The sequence below is a fragment of the Ruditapes philippinarum genome, unplaced genomic scaffold (assembly GCF_026571515.1).
Source record: "Ruditapes philippinarum isolate M1 unplaced genomic scaffold, ASM2657151v2 ctg216_1_1_1_1, whole genome shotgun sequence".
Taxonomy (NCBI): domain Eukaryota; kingdom Metazoa; phylum Mollusca; class Bivalvia; order Venerida; family Veneridae; genus Ruditapes; species Ruditapes philippinarum.
This window is the reverse complement of record NW_026866999.1, coordinates 670,938-682,155: the sequence shown is the minus strand read 5'-3', so window position 1 is coordinate 682,155 and position 11,218 is coordinate 670,938. Positions and strand designations below refer to the sequence as shown.

General features: G+C 32.5%; 1 long non-coding RNA gene across 1 annotated transcript; it reads right to left on the bottom strand.

Annotated features, from left to right (window-relative positions):
- Window positions 1-9,066: 9,066 nt before the first annotated feature.
- LOC132734463 (uncharacterized) lies at window positions 9,067-9,531 on the bottom strand. Its single transcript, XR_009626320.1, has 2 exons — window positions 9,452-9,531; window positions 9,067-9,234 (listed from the first exon to the last, which is right to left on the bottom strand). It is a non-coding gene; the product is annotated as an uncharacterized LOC132734463 (long non-coding RNA).
- Window positions 9,532-11,218: the final 1,687 nt, after the last annotated feature.

Here is an 11,218-nt window from a genome sequence, read left to right as displayed (position 1 = left end):
CAAAGGGCCATAACGTAGCCAAAAATCATTCAACCAAAAAACTCGTGCAATATGCACAAGGACTTGAGCTACAGATCAATCCTGTAAAGTTTCATTGAAATTGCATTAGTGGTATAAGAGAAGTAGTCCTGACAAACTTTAAAAATAAAATTATTAAAGGGCCATAACTCTGACAAAAATCATTGAACCGAAAAACGCTGACAATATGCACAATTAGACTTGGTACTGATTATTCCTGTAAAGTTTGGATGAAATTGCACCAGTAGTTTATGAGGAGTAGTCCGGACAAGCTTTTGTCCGGACAAACTTTAAAAATAAAAATTATTAAATGGCCATAACTCTGACAAAAATCAATGAACCGGAAAATGCTGACAATATGCACAACTAGACTTGATACTGATCATTCCTGTAAAGTTTGGATGAAATTGCACTAGTAGTTTTATGAGGAGTAGTCCGGACAAGTTTTGTGACGGACGGATAGACGGACGGACGGACAGACGGACAGACAGACAGACAGACGACGGAGAAGTGATCCCTATATGTCACCACTACTCCGTAGCGGCGACACAAAAATCATTAAGTTAAATGATTAAGTTAATACAGCTTTTATAGAATGACTACTTGATCAAACATTCATTTCTATTATCAGGTTACGCTTAAGTCAAATATTATACAATTATTGAATAAGTATGATGTGATATTCACCGGCAGATGACATATTGACCGAGGCGATAGCCGAAGTCAATATGACTTTCTGCCGGTGAATATCACATCATATTCAATGGCTCACTAGTCAATAATTAATGAATTATATGAATAGGCTTTGAAATAAAAAAAAATACGAAAAGTACATCCTTATATACATGTACAAATTTTGCCTCGTTGAAGCGCTTGAAAAAAAACGCACGTGTTAGTTAGGCGTGCAACAACTACGCGAACGCTGCGCATACAAAAATAATACTAAGTTTATACTCATCATTGCGGTGTAGCCTTTAAGTATAATAGAAATGTGATGATATTTTAATCGGAAATATGCCATAAAGAACAAAAAGCAACAATTTTCTTTACGGTATATGATCATTGAATATGAGTCTCAATCTATTTTAGACTGGGAAAATCCAATTCAGCCAGTGAATATGATACTACACCCGGTGAATATGATTTTATAAAAGTTATGTTTACTACTGTTTGGACCAATGAGATTGTAGCTATATTTAGATCATACAATTATAATATGTTGTAATTCTTTATACTCACAGCAGCATGTGTTTCGAGCTATGTGACAAATATTTGCCCCATCTCAATTTCATTTTAAGGTACAGCACTATAAGGAACTGTAAAATTGACAAAATAGAACAGTTATATATCTTAAAGGTCACCTGTATGAAAAATTAAGATAAAATTTACCGTGTTGCTTATGAGTTATGGATATATTTCTGAACTAAAACTAAGGCTTTTTTTAATGAGGAAACTCTAAATAATCTATAATATCATCATTATGAAAAATGTTTTCCTATTGCTCATTGTTAAGAAACAAATAATAACATTCAAGTAATAAATTACACAAACAAAATGATTGTTCCTAAACAAAATGTTTTTCATATAACTAAAAATGTAACCCTACCTCACCTTCTTTTAACACTTATTTGACCATTTCCCTATATAAAAGCCTTATTAAAAATATCCCTAAAATTACCCAAATGAGGGGCTGTTTTTCAAAATTTGCCTAAATTGTCTTAAAGGTATATCAATTGAACATGCGAAATATAAAATACCTTTACTGTTTAGTTTTTATTTTATTAAACTTTGAAAATATCTGTTATCGTATTTTCTATTAAATTTGGCATTTTTTAGCAAATAAAACTTACAATAATTATTTGATTAAAATCAAACACTGTTTTCTTCTAAAAGGGATCTGAGAGATACAAAAATAATATTAAAGCAGCACGCCTCCAGATTCATCCTAATTTTCATGAAAATTTTGAAAATGTATTTAAAGGTTAAATATTATGAAATGATCAAAGAAAGTACTTAACACATTACAATCGGCACTTAAAATCCACGTAAATTACCAAATAGAGGTCAAAATATGCATAAATACCCCCTACTGCGTTACTAACGCAGTAGAAATATGGTGATAAATACTACAAAATACAGTCATTTATTGCACATAAGATATAAATTATCACTTGAATCTTTAATTTGTTCACTTTTCTCAAAGTTTTAGTATGGTTTAAATTTTCCAAGTTTAATTTTCTTGAAATATTTTGGGTCATCTGGAGGCATGCAGCTTTAAAAAAGATAAAAAGAAAGAAAAGAAAGTTGCCCCTTCTGGCGTTTGAACCCACGCCCCTCAATTTCAATGTAGTTGACAAGTGATTCTAGCTTATTTGAATACTCTTCAGGGTGAAGGTAATGCCATTACCCATGGTCTACCTTAAATAAATGTCATTCGTGAAAATTCATTCTTCTGTTTGCGATGTTGGACGAACGGAACGTGCAGGATGTTAAATCATGAATAAACTGTGCTTTTTTGTTATTGTTTTGTTATAGAGGAATCCCACCTCTGAATTTAAAAGTATAGGTACATATTGTGTGTTAACGTATGTTTATTTATATACGTTAATTTTTCTGCTAGGAACATGTTTTAAGTCGGACGTATGCAAGGTAATGGTTTTTCATGAAGAAAATATTTCTCAAAGTAAAATAATTTTTCTGTCCTTTTAACCTCCACTAAGGATACAGAGGTGTTGTTATGACCAAGTTGTCAGAGTTGGCTTTGTTTTACCTTTTTGGTAAGTTTTCACCATGACAATGATTAAATTTTGAATTCTGCTAAAGCCGGTGCTAGGGGGCGTGGACGGTAGTTTGCACTTTCCAAAACCATGAACATGTCCATGAACATGCTCAATCAAACCAAGCCTGCAACATTTTCATGTCGTTTGTACATTCCTTAGGGATTCTTTATTTCTCTCTATTTGTTTATTTTCCGTTCTAATAAACCTTCGTCAATGAAAATTGGTACATCTAAATGTAAATGCACATTGGTGAGTTCTACCTGCCACACCAATTTCAAAATCACATCAACTTGTAATAACAAAACATTAAACTGGCCATGAAAGCATGTGACCTATAAATTTTAAATTTTGTATGTAAATGCATCTTGAAAAGTTTAAGCAGCCGCTCCTATTTCGAAGTCACAAAGGTCAATGGTAAAAGTCACTGGGACATGACATAAAACAATTCACTATTAAGGCACTGTGCATTGCTTTTAAGTTTCGAAGGCCTAGGATCTTCAAACTATGTATGTAGATGGAGCTTGATCAGTTTAACCTGTCACATCCATTTTCAGATCAAAAGACCAATAGTGAAGGTCAAAACCTGTAATAATAAAACGATAAACCAATAAATCAAAGTGAAATGACTAGAGAATTTTGAGCATTATATGTCGATGTACTTTCAGATCAAATGGTCTAAGGGCAAGGTCACAAAGATATGTGATACAAAACCATTAAACTTTCCATTAAACCAAACTGCATTGACCAAGGATCTTTAAACATTGTATGCATATGAACTTTGATGAGCATCTGCAAGACCGGTACTCAAAAGGTCAAAGGTTAAAATCATAAGAACCTGTTATAATAAACATTAAGGGAACGCGGATTGGCCGAAATTTTGTGTATAGATGCATCATATTTAACGGCTCAAAGGTCAAGGTGATAATGAATTTTTTAAATATTTTGCATTATTTGTAAGTAATTAGTATTTACTTCAATTATTATATTTTTAAAGCTTGATATGCGGATGCATTTTGAGGCCACAATTCCGCCACATCCATTCTATTTGCACCAAAAAGTCAGAGACCAATGTCCATGCGATCTGTACTTCAAATGATCTCTTTATTCTATAATTAGAAAATGTTCAGTTAACTATCTAGCATTGAAAACACTAGAGCATGATGCTCCTCAGACAGGACATCTCTTGTTGAAAAAGATATCTGCATGCAACCTTACCACCTATACAATGTTTTCTTCTAAAATCTATATAAAATGTATCTTCATTGGTACGGTTATTATATGGATCATATTTTGTAATGTTTTTATATAAAATAGTGTTAGCTTCATACGTACAATCATGTGTTGGCCGATTATCAGCGATTATTCCTGTCAAATGCGTCTTGCATAGTAATTACCGTCTTTATTTTGTGTTTTTTCTGACCTATATCTATCAGAATTTGTTTATATAAATTCACATTAACTATTATTTGTAGTGTAGAACAAACATTCACGCTGTGATATTCGATTGGTACAGCATCTGTCGTCTAAGGTAAATATTGGCTGCCTTTTATTCTATGCACATATAACGATAAAAATGTCTCCATCGAATAGGTTTTTATGAAGTTAAGAATTATCAAAACTAGCTAAAGGCGAATTGTTAGGATATCCACATCACCCTCTGTTATGTGTGTATTGTTATCTAAGAAGTCATTGTCATGTTGTACTTTAGATTTATAAAGTCACCGCGAGTCTTCTTCAAAATATTGGTCTTTTTAAAATATTTAATTCAAAATGATCATTTCAAATAAAAAGAGAGTCACGAAAATTAGCGTTTAACTTTCTAACTAAACATAGCAATTTCCGAGGTACAAAGCCATCAGATAGCAAGCATGACATCAGCACGCAATGATTTTATAAGGCAACACATTGCACAGATACTGATTTTAGGTCATTAACATGTAAACATTATTCTGGGAAAGTTGCTTGAGATAATTTGCTTCGAATGATGCTTATTTTCTGGTCTGGTGATAATTGGAAGTATATGGTTTATATTTAACCATTGGAAACATACTATACTCGCTCATGATCACATTCAAAACAATTCACCTACTACAACTAAAAGAGTCTTTTATTTTATTTGAAAATGCAGTACAATATGGTATAGAAAATATATGACAAAAATATGTTGTATTACTAATGTCTGCATGATATTACAATGCAAGAAAAACTCGAGCATATCTGATTCTACACGTTTTGCAACTGATATACTTTTACTAGCATTTAAGTATTCATAAAGTATTAAAGTTTTGCTTCACTGTTTACTTATTTCTCCTTTGAGAAAGCTTACATTTGAAAATTCCGAACTATACATTTCTTCAAAAGCATATCATAAATTGATGATTTGGATAAACGATGCGTGCGTAAACGGCTAAATTATAGATGCTATTGTGAGGGAGACAAAAAGAACACTTAACATAACTACGGCAGTGTTTTCTCTCCCCTATTTTAGCTGTTCAATTCGTTTATTATTTTTATGTTACTACTGTCTAATTACCAATATTATTTTAAATCCACTAAACTTAACTATCTTAGAACTTTATTTTACTTTTACTTTAGAAAGTTCATGCCCAGGACTCCGTGGATTATTTCAGGCACACCTTCTGGAAGGCTTCGTTACATGAAAAAAAATCCAAAATCACTATCGGGATTCGATCCAACAGCGGTGAGAGGCAAGTGGTTTGAAATCAACGTCTTTGACAACTATTAAGAAAACATAACTCCAAAAACCTTAATATAATAGCTCATAATGTTATACAATACTTCATAATGTCATATACATGACATGTGTAAATTATGCACGAAAAGTTTGTTTACTTTGTCGTCTATTGTCTTCGCTTATCATCATATTATGGTAATAAATAATTGTTTATTACACCAGTTTATTGTTTTTCTTTCTGTATTGGTTACAGAACGATATAGGAGGAAATGTCAGACGCTATGTTTATACACAATAAAATCAGATAAAACTTTCTTTGAAATATAAACATTTCATACAGATTTTTGTATTGTTGTTCTCTGAAATATTGATTGATACGAATAGTATAGTGCATTGTTAAACACTTCTTTCAATGGTTCATTTCAGATGAAACTAGCATATTGCATTTGAGGAATACAAAAGTACTCAATAACCTGATATCATACGGAAAAATGCTTATGGTCTGAACATCAACCTGTAATTATTTTTAATTATTCTCAGATTATTTGAAATTGAGCACTCAATAATTCGATGAATATAATTTTTGTTTCAGATCACCAGAAAAAAAATCAGTCTATGACCTACATATGAAAGAGGCAGACGACAAGGTAAAGAAACTACTGAAACGCTTTATTCGCCAGACAAAATTCCAAACAAATCACAGTTGATGGAATAGAAATGTATGAAAACAAATGATAAGTAAAGCGGATACTCAGTGAGAGTAGGAAAGTCCGATATTTCAAGATACTTAGTCTTGTAGACATTTCATATACATGTAGTTTCTTCATTTTTTGGCATACTAGACAAAGAAGGAACATTTAAACTTGGAAACTAGTTTACTTTCCATGATTAAAGCGAATCAGAATTGAAACAAAGTTATGTAACGACTGGTGGTCACCATACTTTTTTAGTTATCTGCCCATGACTGTTGGTTTGAACTTGGTTAAGGACATTTTCAAGAGCAGAGACTCAAAACTGCAGAAATCAATAGATAATTTGATTTTAAATTCTTTTTGGGAACACTTTTTTTCATGTCATTTTGCAATTTTACTGAAATATTATTCTATATTTGTCTATGTGAAATGATAGAGATTATCGTTCAATTGTGCTCCTTTTAAAACAAGAGGGAGTCAAAAATGTGACCACTAGGGTGTTAACAAGTATTATCCATATTTGAGCAGTATGGCCTAGGTTTTGACCCCAGGTAACCCATATTCGAACTTGACCTAGAAATCATCAAAACAAATTTTCAGACCAATTTCCAGGATATTTGGATCAAAACAGTAGCCACTAGAGTGTTACCAAGATTTTTTCTATTTTTAGGTCATGTGACCTAGTTTTTCATCCAAGATGACCATGTTCGAACTCATCCGAGCAATTACCTAGACAAGCATCCTGAAGTTTGATGATAATTGAGTAAAAAATGTGACCACAAGAGTGTAAACAAGGGTTTTCCGTATTTAGGCGGTGTGACCTAGTTTATGACCCCAGGTGACCCATATTAAAACTTGACCTAGAAATCATCAAAACAAACTGTCAGACCAATTTCCAGGATATTTGGAACAAAACAGTTGCCACTAGAATGTTAACAAGGTTTTTCTATTTTTAGCTTTTGTGACCTAGTTTTTATTCCGAGACGACCCATGTTCGAAATCATCCGAGCTTTTACCTAGATAAGTATCTTGACAAAGTTTGATGATGATTGAGGCAAAAATGTGACCGCTAGAGTGTTAACACGGACGACGGACGACAGACAACAGACGATGGACATTCAATGATCCTAAAAGCTCACGCTGAGCTAGCTCAAGTAAACTAAAAACGGTAATCGCATTGATGCTTAAAAAGAAGATGGATAGAATAGTTAAAATCTATGTATATATCCTGAAAAACAAAATAATTTGAAATAAAGAAGTATCGGTATGCTTGACCCTGAGTCCACACATTAAAGCCTTTACTGCCATGAACAGATAACTGAAAATAGGCTCAATCAAACCGAGTCTGCAACATTTTACAAATTTGCCGTGTTGGGCTTTCTTTAGGGATTCTGTCTTTCACTATTTTGTAGCGGAACAATAATATTCAGTGAGGAATACTCGATGTCAAAGAAATGTTCATGATTCGATAGTCAGTTTCAGAATTATTTTCATTGTGAAATCCTTTAAATTATTAGAAACGCTCTACAATCCGTTTCCTGGAGCTAACCAGTTCTGGTGTCATATGGGGAATAATAGTTGTGACATGAGTATACACCAAACCCACGAATTTCGGGGTGAATCAGACACCTATTACTAGGCATCACTCGTCGTTACTTGCTAGGACGGAGACTATATGTGCGTATTGTCGATGACGAATAATTCCTTACTAGGACACCACTATGAAGGTTGCCTTAACCATGTTATCCTTTAACATGTTTTTTACAGAAAGATTCATAATATTTGTAGACATTTATTACAAAGTAACAATTGTTCATTTGTTTACAAGAAAAACTAATACTCTGGATCATGTTGTAGTCAATTTCAAAACTACCTTTGTTATTTTGAGCTGATTTTAATCAGAATGATTTCATAGTAATTTTTAAAATATGTAAGAAAGATCTATGAGGGAAAACGACATTCTTTGAACGCAGCTTCTAAAATACCAAAATTTGGAAACGTGGTGATCACTTGGATGCAATGAAAACAATAATATTATATGAAAATTGCAGGCTCGGTTTACATCTTTTCATGAAAGATTATGTAAAAGTGCAACATCTCTCACGCCCCTAGCACCGGCTTAATTTTAACACCTACGTGTTTAAATCAATAATTCCGAAGGAGCAAAAATATATAATAACGATGAAGTGAAGTACTCTGCAACTTTTTACAGCTCCACGCCTGCTGTGTATAAAAGCTGGAAAAGCCATCCAGGGGCATTTCTTTGGCGCCCAGTGGACCACCAACCAAAAATGGGATAATGCGCTCTGGCTTAATCGCTTTAAAGGACCGATGACCGATTGGTTATAGCCAATAAATTCGAAACACTAGACTTTTGGCGATACGGTCTTATATCCTAGGATTTTTAGATTTTTATCTGAGGAAACTGTTTAGTTAAAGCTTAAGGAAAGTGTGTCGGTCTACCCAGTTACATGCAATGAATTGAACCTATTGTTTTACTTCTATTTTTGAAATTAACTACAATGTGTAAATACAAGTTTTGTTGTAGCATCTGTCAGCAGAAAATTGCATTCACCACAAATCGTTCTTCTTTCTCTATTGATTTTTAAATTTGTCATCTGCATTCATCAAAACTGCATATTAACTAGTAAAATGACTTCATACCTTCTTTATACCTAACCTCATATGCTTTCGTTGCAGTCTATTGTCGCATATAGAATCTTCATTGATAAAAACATGATTTTCTTCTATCAGTCCCGATTTTTACAACATACAAAATGTAAATCTTTTTTCTATTTGTATATATACTGACTATATTTAAATTAAATCAATAAACAAGCTCAGAAAAAGTTCATTTTTGTTAAGAATAAATAGAGCAGAATAGCGGTTTAATATTTTATTTGTCAATTGGTTGACATGAAAACTGATATTGGTGTTTTACATGTTTGTGTCAATGCAGTATTGAAGTATCTTAAAAACAGGTTCACTTGGAACTTTTAATCTTCTTCTCTATCGTCCGCCTTTTTCAATTCCTGGTCCATACGTCCAGCTTAAAGGAATGATAACAAACAAATTCATATAAAAAGGAATATCAAATGAAACATTTCAGACACAAATGATTTTTATTGAGAAATTAATATATCTTTCACATTTGTAAACGTTATAGGAAGCTTAATTAAAAAAAAACACGCATGAAAGCGAATAAAATATGCATAAATATGTAAGGAGGTGTTATTATAAGTGAATTTATATTTTACTCAGTTTACCTTCACGTTTGGTGATCTCTTTGATGTGATTTTTAGCTTTCCCTTCATAAGCTTGTAAACCATCGATGTCTGAAAATTTGAAATAGGATTAAACAATTGATTTCAAAATTTGTTTGTAAAAAAAAACCGTTATGTTTTGTTTTCACTGTCATATAATGATTTTAGATATAGCTATAATTCTTTTGCTTTGCTGTTGTTTTTAAACATCGTTTAACCATAAGTGACACTAAGACCGTCAAAGTGCATTGATAACCGTAAAAAGAAACCATTAACCTTGGTATAATTATTTTCAATTTCAAATTTTTATTATCCAAATATAAACAATAATCTACATGACCCACAACATATTTCAATTAATATCATTCGGAATGTATCGGTATTGTTTAGTGTTTTTTTTTCTAAAAGAAGGTGGGCTGTCTCTTTATAATTTATGTAGTTTTTATATTCAACCATAACATGTATCATGATCTATTATTGATCAGTCACCATTATCAGGCTCAATCGCTTCGAATATATGTCTATTTCAACACACATTGCAAAAACATGAGCATAATGTCAATTTTACATGCTAGACCGAAAAAAATGATACGCCTTTGTTCTTGGTATAAAACAAGGCAAGCCTACTCTTCCACTCAGTTTGACCAGACTCTATATTTCTGGTAAGTCACTTTTAAAAAATAAATTCTGTATTGGGTTTTAAGTCGCACCAACACAGTATAGGTCATATGGCGACTTTCAAGCTTTAGAGTTTGTGTTTCTAAAGATCATTTTCAATTAATATAAATTTAGATAAACACAATAAATTCTAAATACAAATAAGTTCTTCTCTTTGATTTATTTTTCTATTGTGAAAAATGTCTCATATTTTCCATGTTATATTATTTTCTATAATATTTACCTTGTACCTGTTCAAAATACGAGGTCCTTAGTGATGTGGCATTTGCGGGAATATTGGATTTGTTGATGCGAGAAAAATCTGGATGATATTTAGAACGGTTTATGGTTTTATGCAGTTGCTTGTGACTGACAGAAAAAAGAAAGTTTTATTTCCACTTAAACGTCGCTACAATATATGACTACATATCCGGTTTTATTTGTTTGGGTTGTCAGACCAAACAAATAATGGTAGCGAAATTTCAGACTCTGATGCTGTTAATTGCAAATGCCGAAAGTAGTCCGCTTTTTTGAAGCGGTTACTTCCCTTTATATGTACACTAAATTCAGGGGAGATCACTGCGTAAAGATGGTCAAATGACAGGCGCATTAACTTTCAAGCAAAACGGTTCCCGAATGGTCGAAGACTTCTAATATTGTTCTATTCTATTGGTTCTTGTTGCTGGGTCATATGGGGGTTGCGTTTTTGAACGCCGCCATTCCTTGTTGATCTTGTTTATCATATTTTATAGATATACATGCTTATAGTAAACTCCATGATTATTTACATCTGTGTTAAACAACAGTTTGCGTCGAAATAATAAGGGTTACAAATCCTAATTTAGAATAATATGGTTTTCTTCAGGCCGTTAATATATAACTTTACTGTCGTCGAGGGGTTTGGAGTTCAAATCCTAGTTAAGGCAACTTTATTTTCAAATTTTTTAAGTAAAATACACATTGAATTGAATATCAGTGTTGCAATTAGTCTTATAGCCAATTTACTACAATTAAAACGCTGGAAAGCATTGGTGGCACTATACAAAAACAAATTGATTTATAATCTCACAACCTTCACCTTTCTGACATTCTGAGACCCAAACAAATTCAGCA